Source organism: Triticum aestivum, chromosome 4A (genome assembly GCF_018294505.1).
Source record: "Triticum aestivum cultivar Chinese Spring chromosome 4A, IWGSC CS RefSeq v2.1, whole genome shotgun sequence".
Taxonomy (NCBI): Eukaryota; Viridiplantae; Streptophyta; class Magnoliopsida; order Poales; family Poaceae; genus Triticum; species Triticum aestivum.
The window spans coordinates 481,707,843-481,728,641 of NC_057803.1; positions in this window are offsets into that span (position 1 = coordinate 481,707,843).

Below are 20,799 nucleotides of genomic sequence, written 5' to 3' on the forward strand. Positions count from 1 at the left end.
GGTAAGCTATCTTCACCTTTTACAGGATGTTAAGCTTTTTTCATAGTTTGACTCTATGCGGGATCCAAACTCCCTTACCTTTGACAGGCTTGGCGAGCGATATCCGGACCGATTAACTGTCCGCTCCGCTGCCCGAAGACCCAGCCCCAGCTCTACTAGTGAAGCTGCTAGTTCCGGCGCCTTATGTGGTGCCGGAGAAGAAGGCCAAGAAGAAGAAGACCACTGGGACTCGAAAGAGTGCCCGCAATGTGGTGGTGTCGGACTCGTCATCCGACGAGTCCGAGATGCCCTCTTCCCATGAAAACGAGGAGGAGGAAGAAAACTCTCCCCCCCCCAGCGGAGGGAGGAGAGAAGAGGAAGGCCGCCCCAACGGGGGAGGCCGAGGGGTCCAGGAAAAGGAAGACCCCTCCACCGGACTACTCCCTCGACGCCGAAGAGGGCGGAGAGGAGTGGCCAAACAGGGCCAAGCGTCCGGCGAAATCGTAAGTTTGGATATTAGAGTAACTCATGATGTTCCTTTGTTGCACAGCTTTCCCTAATGTCGAACGTAATTATGCAGCCCGCCCCGGGCCGAATTCAACGAATCGTCGGGCGGCTCCCTGGACTCATCGGACGTGAACTCAGTTCTACCCGCTGTCTCCCCCCGCACTGCAGACGACGCCAAAGTGGCGTCGCAACAAGCTCCGGGGCAGGAGGAGGTGGTCCCGGAGGAGCCGCAAGGCAACCTCCCGGACTCCAGGAGTGAAGGGGATAAGGCCTCCCAGGGCTCCAAGTCTGGCTTTGTGCCGGACACCGCGCCGGCATCTTCCACAGTTCCGGACCATGGTAGGCGAACTCCTTCCAAGAGGAGCAAGCCTTCTGAGCCGGCGGCCTCCGTCCAACCGGAGGTGCCGGACAATCTGCTGGAGGTGCTTGACGGTGCCTCCGTCGACGAGGGGCACCGTACTATTATGAGTACGGTGATCCAGAAGGTTCAGTCCGCCAAGAGCGGACTGACTGAAGCTTGCGCTAGCCTTCTAACAGGCTTCGAGGTAAGTGAAAATATGTAAAAATATTACCGCATAGACAGTAGCCCCTGATGCTCTGTTTGGCGTTCGGAAAGAAAAGCCGAATAGAGGATCTATTAAATTTCGCAGGAGTCTAACAAAAAAAGAGTCAATATGCGTATGCAGGCTTCGCTGCTATCCACCGCCGCACTGACTGTGGAGGTGGGTGTCCTGAAGCAGGACTTCGAGCAGACCGAGCAAGAGCTCGGCCTTGCCAAGCGGCGGCTCGAGGAGAAAGAAGGTAAGAAATACCTTACAGAAAAGGTGCCTATAGAAAGGCGTGATTGCAAAAAAGATAACAGCATTGTACTGCTTATTATAGGGGCCATGACTGAAGTGGCGACCCTTAAGCAGGCGCTGTCTGAGGCCGAAAAGAAAATGGCCGCGGAGTGCACCGAGCGAGAAAGACTGGGGGCTCAGGTCGGCGAGGTGCAGCAAGAGCTTCAGGCTCTCATGAAAAAACATGAGAGTTTGGAGCTTGAGTCAAAGGCGCAAGCATCCGAGCTCGCGACGGCCCTTGAGACTGCCAAGTCTACCAAGGCCGAAGCCCAAAAGGCCCTCCAAGAGTTGGAGGAGATGAGGAAGATAGCAGCGGGTAAGGCATTCTTCATGCAAAGCAGAAATACAAAAGTAAACTACTTGTTACTTACCCGAATCCGGAGCTCTCCAGGGGCGTTCGCAGATCTTCCCCGCAGCGTATCCGATGCCGCCGCATTCTACCGAGCTGAAGAGGGCAGCTCGACGGAGAAGGTGTTCTGGTCTTAGTATTCTGAGGCCGGACACCCTGTGCCTTTGAGCGACCAGCTGAAACAGCTGGTCGAGCTCCACAAGGCGGCCGAACAGGCCATGAAGGGCTTCATAGTTCGGCTGTGGCCCGGAGAGGCCCTGCATGGGAGCTATTTCGGGCTGGTGCGGCGGCTGGTGGAGGCCTGTCCGAGGCTCGAGGTCATCAAGTGCTCCGTCTGCATCGAAGGTGCCCATCGGGCCCTTGCCCGTGCAAAGGTGCACTGGGGTAAGCTGGACGGTGAGAATCTTGTGAAGGATGGGCCGCCGCCGGGGAAGGAGCATCGCAAGCCCAGGAACTACTACAAGGATGTTCTTGCAGGTGCCCGCCTTGTGGCGGATGAATGTACCAAGGATGTGATTTTTGAATGAACTCGCTCGTGTTTATCCTGTGCGCTGAAAACTTGTTCATATGCGCTAAGCAATGCTTATTGAATTTAAAATATTACTTTTTGTGCGGCCGTTTATCAAAAAATTGAGAGATGGCCAGTCGTCGGCTTCTGCCCCCATGCCACTAGTGCTGGGGTGTTCGGGATAAACCTGAGCACTCTTTTTCCCATAGTTGGGTCCTTCGAGGGAGGCCCTCAGCACAACGAACCAGGCAATCGGACTATAATGCTTGAACACTCTCACTTAGCCATAGAACTCTATAATTTTAAATTTCGGCGAAGCCCCTAGTTCGGAAGACCGAGTTCAGGGCGCTATCCACGCCTTGGCCGGACAAAGCCAGCTCCTCGCTCGAAGCGGCATAAGTCTTTAGGGACTCGAAAAACCTCTCGAACAGCGACCGGTCTCTCGCCTCATCATGACAGTCAGTTTTAGCTTTCTCCACTGAGGTGCTTAACCCATCTGAACCGGGGCACAATCGCAGTGGTTCTCCTAGTACTGCCTTAGCCGATAGAGCGGAACGTAAGGCACCAAAACATAGGAGCCGGGCAAACCCAACTATTGACCCAAATCATGATTCGGAGCCGATGCATATAGTGCTATAAGTTCGGGGTGCCGCACTTGTGAAAGTGTACGGACTTCTCACACCATTATGAGGGATACTGAAGCCCCTGGCGTGTTTGCCGTACCATGGTGTACGGGTGCAATCATGTCATTTAATAAACATATATGTGAAAATAGGATAATGCAAAAAATAGACAAAAAGCTAAGCATTGTTTATAGAGAGGCTATTTATCAAAGCCGAACGATACAAATAGTGCGGTAAGCAAAAGATATTGGACTATTCAGTATGTCCTGACCAGGGGCAGGCCGCAGAATTGTATTTAAAACAGGTATACCGCTCGTAATAGAGACCACCTGGGAGTTCCATAATGTGGCATGGCTTGTCTGCCTCCCTGGATCTTGCATCGTTTGTGCGGCGGTCGAATTGCCGAACAGGTCGTCCGAAGTATGGAGTCCTGAAAGTAAGAAAAAATTAAAAAAAGAATCCGGCAACCCCTAGTACATTTTAAGCCGTATTTTGGGTGTGCCGTTATTGTGCCCCTTCCCCTGTGCCCATGGTATTTCAAGGGCGTAGTTATGTACGCGAGGTACTGGTTTCGCTATGTCGTGAAAGCTGGGGTTGGGGCCGCATTGCTACGCTTGCTTAGAGTGTGTCAAGCGGTCCTGCTGTGGATTACTCCAGGCGCGCTTGGCAGTGTCTGGCTTTTTAATGTCCGGACTAGAGAATTGCCTGAGAAGGCTACTTTGTACCTCCGCTGCGAGAGACGTCGTATGCTCCTCCGTACGGAGGGAGCGTTCGGTGTTTCCATTGACCATAATTACTCCTCGAGGGCCTGGCATCTTGAGCTTGAGATATGCGTAGTGCGGCACCGCATTGAACTTTGCGAATGCGGTTCGTCCGAGCAGGGCGTGATAGCCACTGCGAAACGGGAGTATATCGAATATTAACTCTTCGCTTCGGAAAATGTCCGGGGATCCGAAGACCACGTCAAGTGTTACTGAGCCTGTACAGTTGGCTTCTACACCTGGTATAACGCCTTTAAAGGTCGTTCTTGTGGGCTTAATCCTTGAGGGATCTATGCCCATTTTCTGCATTGTATCCTGATAAAGCAGGTTCAGGCTACTGCCGCCGTCCATGAGGACTCTTGTGAGATGAAATCCGTCGATGAATGGGTCGAGAACCAATGCGGCGAAGCCGCCATGATGGATGCTAGTGGGATGGTCCCTTCGATCAAAAGTGATCGGGCAGGAGGACCATGGGTTGAACTTTGGGGCGACTGGCTCCATCGTGTATACGTCCCGTAGCGCACGCTTCCGCTCCTGCTTGGGAATGTGGGTTGCGTATATCATGTTCACCGTCCGCACTTGTGGGGGAAAGCCCTTCTGTCCATTGTTGTTCGGCGGCTTGGGCTCCTCATCGTCGTTGTGCAGCCCCTTGTCTCTGTTTTCGGCCCCTAACCTGCCTGCCTACTTGAACACCCAACAATCCCTGTTAGTGTGATTGGCTGGCCTTTCGAGGGTGCCATGTATCTGGCACAAGCGATCGAGTATTCGGTCCAAACTGGACGGGCCCTGAGTATTCTTTTTGAATGGCTTTTTCCGCTGACCGGATTTATAGCCTTTGAATCCGGCATTGACTGCCGTGTCTTCATTGCTGTCGCTGTTAACGCGGCGTTTTTGCTTGTTCCGACGTGTCCTGCCACTTTTGTCCTTGGTATCCGAATTACCAGGGTTCTTTGATAAGTTGTTACTGCGAGCTAGCCAGCTGTCTTCTCCCGTGCAAAAGCGGGTCATGAGTGTCGTGAGGGCTGCCATGGATTTCGGCTTTTCCTGTCCTAGGTGCCGGGCAAGCCACTCCTCGCGGATGTTATGCTTGAAGGCTGCTAGGGCCTCTGCGTCCGGACAGTCGACTATCTGGTTTTTCTTTGTTAGGAATCGTGTCCAGAATTGTCTGGCCGATTTCTCTGGCTGCTGAATTATGTGGCTTAAGTCGTCGGCATCCGGCGGTCGCACGTAAGTGCCCTAGAAGTTGTCGAGGAATGCGGCTTCCAGGTCCTCCCAAGAACCGATTGAGTCTACTGGCAAGCTGTTAAGCCAATGCCGGGCCGATCCTTTAAGTTTGAGCGGGAGGTATTTGATGGCGTGTAGATCATCGCCGCATGCCATGTGGATGTGGAGGAGATAATCCTCGATCCATACTGCCGGATCTGTTGTGCTATCGTATGATTCGATGTTTACGGGTTTGAAACCCTCTGGGATTTTATGATCCATTACTTCATTCGTGAAGCATAGCGGGTGTGCGGCGCCTCTGTACTAGGCTATATCACGACGCAGCTCGGAAGAGCTATGTCTGTTGTGTTCGACCCGACCGGATTTGTTGTATCCTGCGTGAAGATCATTGTCACATGCCGTAGGGCGCCTGCGCGATCTGTAGATCGATCTTGTTTGTCTTGCCTTATCCTCCAGTATGTCTTGCAAGTCGGGCGCATTTTCCCGTGCCTTAGTTGAGCGGCGTCAGGGCATGGCTTGGGTGGAGGGCTGAGAGGGCTCTCTGTCACGGCCGCGAGGTGGACGGTCTGCCATGTCATGCGCTGGTGATGTAGGTGCTTCCTCCTCTGATCGGGGTAGCGGACTGTGCTTCGGGTAACTCTTGGAGGGGCGTTCGAGTTCATACTCTTCGGCCGGAAGGACTTCAGTCCATCTGTCAGCTAGCAAATCTTGGGCAGCTCTAAGCTCTTGCTGCTTTTTCTTGAGGCTGCTTGCCGTGGCTAAAAGCCTGCGTTTAAAACGCTCTTGTTCGGCGGGGTCTGATGGTATGACGAATTCGTCGTCATCGAGGCTTGCCTCGTCTTCGGAGGGAGGCGTATAGTTATCATCCTCGACCTCTTGGTCTGCCGCTCTCTCATGAGGGCTGGCTTCTCCATCTTCCTGTGCCGAATCTTGCTAAGGTGGGTGTTCTTCGGCGCTATCCGGGGTAGTATTATATCCCGTGCCAGAATCACCGTTTTTGCTTTGGCGGGATTTAGAGCGGCGCCGCTGACGCCGACGCTTTGGCTGTTTCTTGGGGGCGTCATCCCCCACTGTTCCATCGCCATCTCCATCTTTTGGAGTATCCACCATATATATGTCATATGACGAGGTGGCCTTCCAGCGCCCTACAGGTGCTGGTTCCTGTTCGTCTCCTACATCATCGTCCATGCCGTCGATGTCTTCGGAGCTGAAGTCAACCATGTCGGTTATATCGTCGACAGTGGCTACAAAGTGGGTGGTGGGTGGGCTTTGAATTTCCTCATCGCTCGTATCCCACCCTCGCTGACCGTAGTCCGGCCAGGGCTTTCCTGATAAAGAGAGAGACTTAAGAGAATTTAGGATGTCGCCAAAAGGCGAACGCTGAAAGATGTCTGCGGCGATGAACTCCATTATCGGCGCCCAATCAGATTCGATTGGCAGGGGCGCGGGGGGTTCGGAGTCTGGGGAGGAGTCCGGATCCTCGGAGTCACGGGTCGTGCAGAGTGCGGGGCTAGCGTTCGACTCGATCGCTTTTGGGATCGCAGCCCCCGAGGTGACATCCAACCGCTCATCCTCGATTGGTGCAATAGGCTCCGAGTTAGGGGTCTGAACCGATGCGTGTGCGGCCTCCAGGACACCGTCCGGGGGCAGAGCTAGATCATGCCCCTCGAGATAGTGCGGCGCGCTTGGCCGTGGCTCGAGCCCGTCGAAGATCAAGTCTCCGCGGATGTCAGCCGTGTAGTTTAAGCTTCCAAACCTGATTTGATGGCCAGGGGCGTAGCTTTCGATCTGCTCCAGGTGACCGAGCGAATTGGCCCGCAGAGCGAAGCCACCGAAGAGGAAGATCTGTCCGGGGAGCAAAGTCTCACCTTGGACCGCATCGTTGTTGATGATCAGAGGAGCCATCGGGCCTAAAGGCAACGACATAGAGGAACTCTCAATGAAAGCACCAATGTCGGTGTCAAAACCGGCGGATCTCGGGTAGGGGGTCCCGAACTGTGCGTCTAGGCCGGATGGTAACAGGAGGCAGGGAACACGATGTTTTACCCAGGTTCGGGCCCTCTTGATGGAGGTAAAACCCTACGTCCTGCTTGATTAATATTGATGATATGAGTAGTACAAGAGTAGGTCTACCACGAGATCAAGGAGGCTAAACCCTAGAAGCTAGCCTACGGTATGATTGTTGTATATGGAGTTGATTGCCTACGGAGTACAACCCTCCATTTATATAGACACCGGATAGGGTTAGGGTTACACAGAGTCGGTTACAATGGTAGGAGATCTTGAATATCCGCATCGCCAAGCTTGCCTTCCACGCCAAGGAAAGTCCCATCCGGACACGGGACAAAGTCTTCAATCTTGTATCTTCATAGTCCAGGAGTCCGGCTGAAGGTATAGTCTGGCTACCCAAACACCCCCTAATCCAGGACTCCCTCAGTTATTATCTGGTGAACGCCGCATAGTAAGAGCAGCATAATGCCAGTATCTTTAATATGTTGTGACTGCAGATGGGACTGCCACCGTGGAAGCCTTGCGGGCGAAACTTGCCCGAGCCAAGGAACAAGCGAGGAGTAGTAATGCGACTGCTTTGAAAGCGGCCGAAGAGTTGAAAGCCGAGAAGGCCGCACATTGCGAGAGCCAAGAGAAGATGGCCAAGATGGCCGTAGAATTGAAAGACACTGCCGACTGTTGCCGGGTCCTTGAGAGAGAGAACCAAGCAAAGGCAACGGACCTTGAGAAGGCCGTGGCGGCAGACAAAGACACCCGTTCTGCTATGAGAGCGAAGAAGGAGGAGCTGCGGGAAGCCGGGGATATTGCGGCTGGAAATCCCTTCATGTTACGGAGGAAGTTCGGAGATCCACGGTATGCCCCTCTGGATCGGCTGTGGAGCTCGGCAGATGCGTATATGGATTTGGCGGCGAGCGCTGCCGATGCAGCCAAGTACTTCCAAGGCCAGAAAAATCGTGAAGTGGACAAGCTGTTCTGGACGCAATTCCACGTTCCAGAGCGTCCGCTTTCATTGACTGACCAGCTAGCCGAATGGGCCGAACTAAATAGGTTGTCCGGACTCGCCATGAGGTCTGTTGTGGATCAATTATGGCCGGAAGGGCCTAAGCCGAACAACTATTTCAGCTTAGTGCAGCAGCTCCTTGATGCGGTGCCGTGCATTAATGCGATGAAGAGGTCGGCGTGCATAGAAGGCTTGCGGATGGCCCTTGCCCGTGTTAAAGCATACTGGGCGGAGATGGACGCTACCACTGTTGCGACGCAGGGTTCGGCCATAGGCCGTGTGGCTGCCGAACACTATTTCGAGGAAGTTCTCGAGGGTGCTCGTTTGATAGAGGCCCAGTGCTCGAAAAATATTATGTTTGAGTGATATGTATTCTCACTGTAAACATAATGCTTTTATGAAGTTTTTATAAGGCTGTGTTTATACTTTTGCCTGAAAGTAGTATGATGCCTCCTGTGCGGCCATTTATGTATACATGTGTATAACCTGAAAGATTGCAGCCGTCGGCTTCAACCCCCACGGATATAATGCGGAGGTGCTCGCAAAAAACGTGTGTTCACACTTAACCCAATGTCTTGGTCCTGATAAGGAGGTGATAGCGCAGCGAGCAAGGCAACCGGACTATAATGCTTGAACATTTTCCCTTAGCCGCAAGAGTTTGACAGTGGGGCTACTAGATAGCCCCTGGTGGCTCCGCACTCTCCCGATCGCGGGGTGCGCATATGCCTGGCCAGAAAACGGCCCTTCGTTAAGGCGGAGGAATTCTAACATTCCGATAGGTCATCGAGTGGTTGACCAGTCTCACGCTATATCATGACAGTCAGTTTTCGGCTTTCTCTACTGAGGCGCTCATCCGGATGAACCAGGGCACAATCGCAGTAGTTCTCCTGGTGCTACCTTAGCCGGCAAAGTGGAACGTAAGGCACCAAAACACAGGAGCCGGGCAAACCCAACATTTGACCAAAGACAATGATTCGGAGCTCATGCATATAAGGCCGAACTCGCGACGCCAAACACTCCCTAAGGTATTCGGTCTTTATGGTATAAACCGGGCCGAAATAGTGCCGCTTGTAAGAAGCCCCTTGTGTCCAGGTATGTGCGTTATTTTAACGTGGCCACATGCCAAGACGTCAGCATCCTTCTCGATTGTGCTGAGAATTCGGTGGATATGTATCAACAAGAGACAGTAAAAAAGGTTTACACAGGGTCTTAACCTAAAAAGAATCCTTGGAGCGGGTCCCTGCTGCACGTCTGTGCATGTATCTCCGTTGTGCCGTATCCTGGACGGGTGTAGCACGATGATTATCTATAAAATAGAGGAACTTAGGTAAAAAAGCTGTCGTGCAAAAGGATATTTTTTTAAATAAACCATGTAGAATTCAAGGTGAGCAAGAATTGCCACTTGTCTGCACATGTTGAGCCCCTTGTATTGTAATAGGGGACTTGCTAATTAGTTGGTGAGGCCATTTTTAGTGTGCGGCTGTTAAGGCAGCCGCACGCTCTTCGGCGCGCAGAAATCGCTTAATATTTCCGTTCACTATAATGATGCCACGTGGACCGGGCATCTTGAGTGTGAGGGAAGCGTAGTGTGGTATTGCATTAAAGCGAGCGAAAGCTTCACGTCCGAGTAGTGCTTGATAGCCACTTCGGAACGGAGCGATGTGGAAGGTTAGATGTTCGCTACGGATGTTATCAGGGGAGCCGTATATAACGTTTAGTAGTAGGGAGCCCATGCAACGAGCCCCTGGGCCCGGCGTTACTCCTTTAAAGGTAATATTGCTATGGCGAATTTTTGTTGGGTCTATCCCCATTTTGCGGATTGTATCCTGGTATATCAGGTTTAGACTACTGCCACCGTCCATCAGGACTCGTGCGAGGCGGTATCTGTCAATTATTGGGTCTAATACCAGGGCAACCCATCCTGCATGTCGGATACTTGCTGAGTAATCGCGATGGTCGAAAGTGATCGGTTGAGACGACCAGTGGCCGGACTCCACGGTGATAGGCCTTCGGGCGTATTTTTCTGGGAGTGTCGTTTTGTTTTTTCCATTGATCACGTGTAGCACGTTTACTGTTTTGACTTCTGGTGGAAATTTCTTTTGTTCCCCAGCGTCTCCCTTGAGAGGCTCATTCTCATCTTCGCTTGGTGTATCCTCCCCCTTGTGCACGGCGTTGAGCTTGCCGGACTGCTTGAAGACCCAACATTCTCTATGGGTATGATTGGCTGGTTTGCCAGGGGTGCTATGGACCTGACATATTTGGTCCAGAATTTTATTCAGGCTGGACAGTTCGTCTCTGGCGCCTTTAGAGGGCGGCTTTTGACCTGGCTGAGAGCTTTTGAATCCGACGTTTACTGCTGTGCTCTTCGTGCTGTGTCCTTTGTTCCGGCGTTTTTTATTGCTGTTGCGCTGTGATTTCCCATTTCCATCTCTAACTTCGGATGTACTAGGGTCGCTGGTGCTACATCTGGCTAGCCAGCTGTCCTCACCCGTGCAAAAGCGGGTCATGAGGCTTGTTAATGCTGCCATCGTTCTCGGCTTTTCTTGGCTGAGGTGTCTAGCAAGCCATTCGTCATGGACGCTATGTTTAAAAGCAGCCAATGCTTCAGCGTGTGGACAGTCGACAATTTGGTTCTTTTTAGTAAGAAACCTGTTCCAAAGTTTTCGGGCTGACTCTCCGGGCTGTTGAGTTATATGGCTCAAATCATCCGCGTCCGGAGGCCGGACATAAGTTCCTTGGAAATTTGCCTGAAAAGCGTCTTCAAGCTCTTCCCAACTTCCAATGGAGTTTTCGGGGAGGCCTTTAAGCCAGTGGCAGGCTGGCCCTTTGAGCTTGAGGGGTAAGTACTTAATGGCGTGGAGATCATCTCCTCGAGCCATATGGATATGGAGGATATAGTCCTCAATCCAGACCCCAGGGTTTGTTGTTCCGTCGTATGCCTCTATGTTCACGGGTTTGAATCCCTCTGGAAATTCATGGTCCATCACCTCATTGGTGAAACATAGGGGGTGTGCTGCACTCCTGTATCTGGGTGTACCGCGTTGTTTGGATGTTTGTTGTGTTACATTGTAAGCTGGGGCGCTCTTGCGTGGTCCATAGATGGATCTGGTTGCGCCGTCCTTTTGGGGCGAGCCCTCGCGTTGGTCGTGTATTGACTTGTGAGTGCCGTTGTTTGCCGCTTGATGTTGGCCGTGAGGTCGTCTATCTGGCCAGGTGGCCGTTTTGATTTTTGGTTGTGAGGGGTCTGAGGCCTCCTCATCGAATTCAGGTAGCAAGTTCCGCTTTGGGTAGCTCTTTGTGGGGCGATTATCGCCGTACTTCGCTGCTGTGTTGGGTACTTTACTCCATCTGATTTGGAGTGTGTCCTGCACAGCCTTGAGCCGTTGCTTCTGCTTTTTTAGGCTCCTCGTGGTGGCAACAAGCCTTTGACGGGCATTCTGCTGCTCTGGGTGCCTGTCCGGCGTTGTGTCGTCCGGACTATTATCTTTGACAGAATTGGTTTGTTCGGTTTGATTTTCCGTATTGCCATGGTCCGGCAGTGATTCGCCCTGCTCCAACGCTGGGTCTGTGTGGTCGTTATTTCTGGCGAGGCGGGATTTGGGGCGGCGCTTGCGCCGCCGCTTTGACTGCTTCTCGAGGGAACAAGCCTTCGGTGCGTCCTTTCGTTCCTCGTCGTCGTTTTCTTTTGGTGTGTCCACCATGTATACGTCATATGATGAAGTGGACGTCCGGCGCCCTGTGGGCGGTGGTTCATCTTTGCCTCCCGCATCGTTGTCCATACAGTCGATGTCTGCGGAGTCGAAGTCGAGCATGTCGGTTAAATCCTTGACATGGCTACAAAGTGGGTGGTGGGTGGGCGTCGAATTTCTTCGTCGTCCGCATCCCAATCATGTTGGCCATAATCCGGCCAGGGCTCTCCTGACAAAGAGAGAGACCTTAGTGAATTCAGGATGTCGCCAAAGGGCGAGTGCTGAAAGATATCCGCGGCGGTGAATTCCATGATCGGCGCCCAATCAGATTCGATTGGCGGGGGCGCGGATGATTCTGGGTCCGGAAGAGAGTCTAGCACCTTGGAGTCATGGGCCGTGCGGAGGATTATGCTGATGTTTGGCTCGATCGCCGTCGAGACTGCAGCCCCTGAGGTGGTGTCTAGCCACCCGTCCTCGATTGGCGCAGTTGGCTCCGAGGTGAGGGTCGGAGCTGATGCGGGCGCGGCCTCTGGGGTACCGTCCGGTGGCAGCACTAGGTCATACCCATCGCGACAGTGCGGCGCGCCCGGCTGTGGCTCGAATCCATCGAAGATCAAGTCCCCATGAATGTTGGCCGTGTAATTCAAACTTCCAAATCTGACTTGATGGCCAGGGGCGTAGCTTTCAATCTGCTCCAGATGGCCATGCGAATTAGCCCGCAGTGCAAAGCCGCCGAATACGAAGATCTGTTCGGGGAGAAAAGCCTCACCCTGGACCGCATCGCTATTGATGATAGTAGGAGCCATCAAGCCAAACGGCGACGGCACAACAGAACTCTCAATGAAAGCACCAATGTCGGTGTCAAAACTGGCGGATCTCGGGTAGGGGGTCCCGAACTGTGCGTCTAGGCCGGATGGTAACAGGAGGCAAGGGACACGAAGTTTTATCCAGGTTCGGGCCCTCTTGATGGAGGTAACCCTACGTCATGCTTGATTAATATTGAAGATATGGGTGTTACAAGAGTAGATCTACCACGAGATTAGAGAGGCTAAACCCTAGAAGCTAGCCTACCGTATGATTGTATGTTGTGATTGTTGTCATACGGACTAAAACCCTTCGGTTTATATAGACACCGGAGAGGGTTAGCGTTACACAAGGTCGGTTACAAAGGAGGAGATATCCATATACATATTGCCTAGCTTGCCTTCCACGCCAAGTAGAGTCCCATCCGGACACGAGACCAAGTCTTCAATCTTGTATCTTCATAGTCGAACAGTCCGGCCAATGGAGATAGTCCGGCTGTCCGGAGACCCCCTAATCCAGGAGTCCCTCAAACGGGGTTGATGGTGTCGTACACGCAGCGATTCAGATCGCGGTCGATTCTGATCTAAGCGCCGAACAACGGCGCCTCCGCGTTCAACACACGTACAGCCCGGTGACGTCTCCCACGCCTTGATCTAGCAAGGAGAGAGGGAGAGGTTGGGGAAGACAACATCTAGCAGCAGCACGACGGCGTGGTGATGGTGGAGGAGCGAGGACTCCAGCAGGGCTTCGCTAAGCTCTACGAGAGACGAGGAGGGAGAGAGGTAGGGCTGCGCCAAGAGGGAGATCAAATCATGTGTTGGGCAGCCCCCAATACCTCAAGTATATATAGGGGAAGGGGAGGGGCTGCGCCCCCATCTAGGGTTCCCTCCCTAGGGGTGGCGGCAGCCCCAGAACCCATCTAGGGTTGCGGCCAATGGGGGGAAGAGAGGGGGCACCCTAGGGTGGGCCTTAAGGCCCATCTGGACCTAGGGTTTGCCCCCTTCCCACTCTCCACATGCCTTGGGTCTTGGTGGGGGGCGCACTAGCCCACCTGGGGCTGGTCCCCTCCCACACTTGGCCCATGCAGCCTTCTGGGGCTGGTGGCCCCACCTGGTGGACCCCCAGGACCCTCCCGGTGGTCCCGGTACGTTACCGATAGCACCCGAAACTTTTCCGTTGACCAAAACGGGACTTCCCATATATAAATGTTTACCTCCGGACCATTCCGGAACTCCTCGTGACGTCCGGGATCTCATCCAAGACTCCGAACAACATTCGGTAACCGCATACATACTTCCCCTATAACCCTAGCTTCATCGAACCTTAAGTGTGTAGACCCTACGGGCTCAGGAATCATGCAGACATGACCGAGACATCTCTCTGGTCAATAACCAACAGCGGGATCTGGATACCCATGTTGGCTCCCACATGTTCCCCGATGATCTCATCGGATGAACCATGATGTCAAGGATTCAACCAATCCCGTATACAATTCCCTTTGTCTATCGGTACGATACTTGCCCGAGTTTCGATCGTCGGTATCCCGATACCTTGTTCAATCTCCTTACCGGCAACTCTCTTTACTCGTTCCGTAACACATCATCCTGTGATCAACTCCTTGGTCACATTGTGCACATTATGATGATGTCCTACCGAGTGGGCCCAGAGATACCTCTCCGTTTACACGGAGTGACAAATCCCAGTCTCGATTCGTGCCAACCCAACAGACACTTTCGGAGATACCCGCAGTGCACCTTTATAGCCACCCAGTTACGTTGTGACCTTTGGTACACCCAAAGCATTCCTACGGTATCCGGGAGTTTCACAATCTCATGGTCTAAGGAAATGATACTTGACATTAGAAAAGCTTTAGCATACGAACTACACGATCTTGTGCTAGGCTTAGGATTGGGTCTTGTCCATCACATCATTCTCCTAATGATGTGATCCCGTTATCAATGACATCCAATGTCCATGGTCAGGAAACCGTAACCACCAATTGATCAACGAGCTAGTCAACTAGAGGCTTACTAGGGACATGGTGTTGTCTATGTATCCACACATGTATCTGAGTTTCCTATCAATACAATTCTAGCATGGATAATAAACGATTAACATGAACAAGGAAATATAATAATAACTAATTTATTATTGCCTCTAGGGCATATTTCCAACAGTCTCCCACTTGCACTAGAGTCAATAATCCAGTTCACATCGCTATGTGATTAACACTCAAGGTCACATCCCCATGTGACTAACACCCAAAGAGTTTACTAGAGTCAATAATCTAGTTCACATTACCATGTGATTAACACTCAATGAGTTCTGGGGTTGATCATGTTATGCTTGTGAGAGATGTTATAGTCAACGGGTCTGAACCTTTCAGATCCGTGTGTGCTTTACAAATCTCTATGTCATCTTGTAGATGCAGCTACCATGCTCTATTTGGAGCTATTCCAAATAACTATTCTACTATACGAATCTGGTTTACTACTCAGAATCATCCAGATTAGTGTCAAAGATTGCATCGGCGTAACCCTTTACGACAAACTCTTTTATCACCTCCATAATCGAGAAAATTCCTTAGTCCACTAGTTACTAAGGATAACCTTGACCGTTGTCCTGTGATCCATTCCTAGATCACACTTGTACCCCTTGACTGACTCATCGCTTGGCACACTTCAGGTGCGGTACACAGCATAGCATACTATAGAGCCTACGTCTAAAGCATAGGGGACGACCTTCATCCTTTCTCTCTCTTCTGCCGTGGTCAGGTCTTGAGTCTTACTCAATGCTCACACCTTGTAACACAGCCAAGAACTCCTTCTTTGCTGATCTATTTTGAACTCCTTCAAAATCTTGTCACGATATGTATTCATTTTAAAGTACTATTAAGCATTTTTTGATCTATCCTTATAGATCTTGATGCTCAATATTCAAGTAGTTTAATCCAGGTTTTCCATCGAAAAACACTTTTCAAATAACCCTACATGCTTTCCAGAAATTCTACATCATTTTTGATCAACAATATGTCAACAACATATACTCATCAAAATTCTATAGTGCTCCCACTCACTTCTTTGGAAATACAAGTTTCTCATAAACTTTGTATAAACCCAAAATCTTTGATCATCTCATCAAAGCGTACATTCCAACTTTGAGATGCTTACTCCAGTCCTTAGAAGGATTGATGGAGCTTTGCATACTTGTCAGCATCCTTCAGGATTGACAAAACCTTCTGGTTGTATCACATAAAACCTTTCCTCAAGAAAAACGTCGAGGAAACAATGTTTTGACATCCTATCTGCAAGATTTCATAAACAATGCAGTAACTGCTAACATAATTCCAATAGACTCTTAGCATCGCTACGAGTGAGAAAGTCTCATCGTAGTCAACTCCTTGAACTTGTCGGGAAACATCTTAACGACAAGTCGAACTTTCTTAATGGTGACACTTACCATCATTGTCTGTCGTCCTTTTAAAATCCATCTGCACCCAACAAGTAGTTCTTTCAAAGTCTATACTTTGTTTTATACATGGATCCTCTCTCGGATTTTATGGCCTCGAGCCATTCGTCAGAATCTGGGCCCACCATCACTTCTCGATAGCTCGTAGGTTCTTTGTTGTCTAGCAACATGGCTTCCAAGACAGGATTACGTACCACTCTGAAGTAGTATGCATCCTTGTCGACCTATGAGGTTTGGTAGTGACTTGATCCAAAGTTTCATGATCACTATCATAAGCTTCCACTTCAATTGGTGTAGGTGCCACAGGAACAACTTCCTGTGCCCTACTACACACTAGTTGAAGTGACAGTTCAATAACCTCATCAAGTCTCCACGATCCTCCCACTCAATTCTTTCGAGAGAAACTTTTCCTCGAGAAAAGATCCGTTTCTAGAAACAATCACTTTTGCTCCCAGATCTGAAATAGGAGGTATATCCAACTATTTTTGGGTATTCTATGAAGATGCATTTATCCGCTTTGGGTTCGAGCTTATCAGCCTGAAACTTTTTCACATAAGCATCGCAGCCCCAAACTTTTAAGAAACGACAACTTAGGTTTCTCTAAACCATAGTTCACACACGGTGTCGTCTCAATGGAATTATGTGGTGCCCTATTTAAAGTGAGTGCGGTTGTCCCTAGTGCCTAACCCATAAACGATAGTGGTAATTTGATAAGAGACATCATGGTATGCACCATATCCAATGGGGTGCAGTTATGATGTCCAGACACACCATCACACTATGGTGGTCCAGGCGGTATTAGTTGTGAAACAATTTCCATAATGTATTAATTGTGTGCCAAACTCGTAACTCAGATATTCATATCTATGATCATATCATAGACATTTTATCATCTTGTCACGATGATCTTCAACTTCACTCTGAAATTACTTAAACCTTTCAATAATTCAGACTTGTGTTTCATCAAGTAAATATACTCAACATCTACTCAAATCATCTGTGAAGTAAGAACATAACGATATCCACTGCGTGCCTCAGCACTCATTGGACTGCACACATCAAAATGTATTACTTCCAACAAGTTGCTTTCTTGTTCCATCTTATTGATAACGAGGTCTTTCAGTCATCTTGCCCATGTGATATGATTTGCATGTCTCAAGTGATTCAAAATCAAGTGAGTCCAAATGATCCATCTGTATGGAGTTTCTTCATGCATATCTACCAATAGACATGGTTCGCATGTCTCAATCTTTTCAAAAACGAGTGAGTCCAAAGATCCATCAACATGGAGCTTCTTCATGCGTTTTACACCAACATTACTCAAATGCAGTGCCACAAGTATGTGGTACTATCATTACTATCTTATATCTTTTGGCATGAACATGTGTATCACTACGATCGAGATTTAATGAACCATTCATTTTAGGTGCAAGACCATTGAAGGTATTATTCAAATAAACAGAGTAACCATTATTCTCCTTAAATGAATAACCGTATTGCGATAAACATAATCCAATCATGTCTATGCTCAACGCAAACACCAAATAACAATTATTTAGGTTTAACACCAATCTCGATGGTAGAGGGAGCATGCGATGCTTGATCACATCAACCTTGGAAACACTTCCAACACATATCGTCATCTCACCTTTAGCTAGTCTCCGTAGCCTTTTATTTCGAGTTACTAACACTTAGCAACCGAACCGCTATTTATTACCTTGGTGCTACTAGGTATACTAGTAAAGTACACAATAATATAATGTATATTCAAAAAACTTCTGTCAACCTTGCCAGCCTTCTCATTTATCAAGTATCTAGGGTAGTTCTGCTTCAGTGACTGTTCCCCTCATTATAGAAGCACTCAGTCTCGGGTTTGGTTCAACCTTGGGTTTCTTCACTAGAGCAGCAACTGATTTGCCGTCTCATGAAGTATCCCTTCTTTCCCTTATTGAAACTAGTGGTTTAACCATCAACAATTGATGCTCCTACTTGATTTCTACTTTCGCGGTGTCAAACATCGCGAATTGCTCAAGGATCATCATGTCTATCCCTGATATGTTATAGTTCATCACTAAGCTCTAATAGCTTGGTGGCAGTGACTATGGAGAACTATCACTATCTCATCTGGAAGATTAACTCCCACTCGATTCAAGCGATTGTAGTACTCAGGCAATCTGAGCACATGCTCAACAATTGAGCTTTTCTCCCTTAGTTTGCAGTCTTAAGAAACTCGTCAGAGGTCTCATACCTCTTGACGTGGGACTAGTCTTAAATCCCAATTTCAGTCTTTCGAACATCTCATATGTTCTGCGATGTTTCAAAAACCGTCTTTGGTGCCTCAATTCTAAACCATTTAGCATTACGCACTGAACTATCATGTAGTCATCAAAACGTGTATGTCAGATGTTCGCAACATCCACAACCGACGCTCGAGGTTCAGCTCACTGAGCGGTGCATTAAGGACATAATCCTTCTGCGCAGCAATGAGGACAATCCTCAGTTTACGGACCCAGTCCGCATAATTGCTACTATCAACTTTCAACTAAATTTTCTCTAGGAACATATCTAAAACAGTAGAACCAAAGCGTGAGCTACGACATAATTTGCAAAGACTTTTAACTATGTTCATGATAGTTAAGTTCATCTAATCAAATTATTCAATGAACTCCCACTTAGATAGACATCCCTCTAGTCATCTAAGTGATACATGATCCGAGTCAACTAGGCCGTGTCCGATCATCACGTGAGACGGACTAGTCATCATCGGTGAACATCTTCATGTTGATCGTATCCACTATACGACTCATGTTCGACCTTTCGGTCTTTCGTGTTCCGAGGCCATGTCTGTACATGCTAGGCTCGTCAAGTTAACCTAAGTGTATTGCGTGTGTAAATCTGCCTTACACCCGTTGTATGCGAATGTTAGAACCTATCACACCCGATCATCACATGGTGCTTCGGAACAACGGACCTTAGCAACGGTGCACAGTTAGGGGGAACACTTTCTTGAAATTATTGCGAGGGATCATCTTATTTATGCTACCGTCGTTCTAAGCCAATAAGATGTAAACATGACAAACATCACATGCAAATCATAAAGTGACATGATATGGCCAATATCATCTTGCGCCTTTGATCTCCATCTTCGAGGCGCGGCATGAACACCATCGTCACTGGCATGACACCATGATCTCCATCATCATGATCTCCATCATCGTGTCTTCATGAAGTTGCCTCGCCAACTATTACTTCTACTACTATGGCTAACGGTTAGCAATAAAGTAAAGTAATTACATGGCGTTTTCATTGACATGCAGGTCATAAATAAATTAAGACAACTCCTATGGCTCCTGCCGGTTGTCATACTCATCGACATGCAAGTCGTGATTCCTATTACAAGAACAAGATCAATCTCATACATCACATATATCATTCATCACATCCTTTTGGCCATATCACATCACACGGCATATGCTGCAAAAACAAGTTGGGCGTCCTCTAATTGTTGTTGCAAGTTTTTTTTTCGTGGCTGCTATAGGTTTCTAGCAAGAACGTTTCTTACCTACGTCAAAACCACAACGTGATATGCCAATTTCTATTTACCCTCCATAAGGACCCTTTTCATAGAATCCGATCCGACTAAAGTGGGAGAGACAGACACCCGCTAGCCACCTTATGCAACTACTACATGTCAGTCGGTGGAACTAGTCTGACGTAAGCGTACGTGTAAGGTCGGTCCGGGCCGCTTCATCCCACGATGCCGCCGAATCAAGATAAGACTAGTAACAGCAAGTAAATTGACAAAATCAACGCCCACAACAACTTGTGTTCTACTCGTGCATAGAAACTACGCATAGACCTAGCTCTGATGCCACTGTTGGGGATCATAGCAGAAATTCAAAAAAAATCCTATGTGTCACCAAGATCAATCTATGGAGAGACTAGCAACGAGAGAGAGGTGTGCATCTACATACCCTTGTAGATCGCTAAGCGGAAGTGTTCAAGAGAACGGGGTTGATGGTGTCGTACACGCAGCGATTCAGATCGCGGTCGATTCCGATCTAAGCGCCGAACAACGGTGCCTCCGCGTTCAACACACGTACAGCCCGGTGACGTCTCCCGCGCCTTGATCCAGCAAGGAGAGAGGGAGAGGTTGGGGAAGACTCTGTCCAGCAGTAGCACAACGGCGTGGTGATGGTGGAGGAGCGCGGGACTCCAGCAGGGCTTCGCTATGCACTACGGGAGACGAGGAGGGAGAGAGGTAGGGCTGCGCCAAGAGGGAGATCAAGTCATGTCTTGGGCAGCCCCCAATACCTCAAGTATATATAGGGGAAGGGGAGGGGCTGTGCCCCCATCTAGGGTTCCCTTCCTAGGGGTGGCGGCAGCCCCAAAACCCATCTAGGGTTGCAGCCAAGGGGGGAAGAGAGGGGGCGCCCTATGGTGGGCCTTAAGGCCCATTTGGACCTAGGGTTTGCCCCCTTCCCACTCTCCACGCGCCTTGGGCCTTGGTGGGGGGCGCACCAGCCCACCTGGGGCTGTTCCCCTCCCACACCTGGCCCACGCAGCCTTCTGGGGCTGGTGGCCCCACCTGGTGGACCCCCGGGACCCTCCCGGTGGTCCCGGTACGTTACCGATAGCACCCAAAACTTTTCCGGTGACCAAAACGGTACTTCCCATATATAAATCTTTACCTCCAGACCATTCCGGAACTCCTCGTGACGTCCGGGATCTCATCCGGGACTCCGAACAACATTCGGTAACCGCGTACATACTTCTCCTATAACCCTAACGTCATCGAACCTTAAGTGTGTAGACCCTACAGGCTCGGGAATCATGCAGACATGACCGAGACATCTCTCTGGTCAATAACCAACAACGGGATCTGGATACCCATGTTGGCTCCCACATGTTCCACGATGATCTCAACGGATGAACCATGATGTCAAGTATTCAACCAATCCCGTATACAATTCCCTTTGTCTATCGGCACGATACTTGCCCGAGATTCGATCGTCGGTATCTCGATACCTTGTTCAAT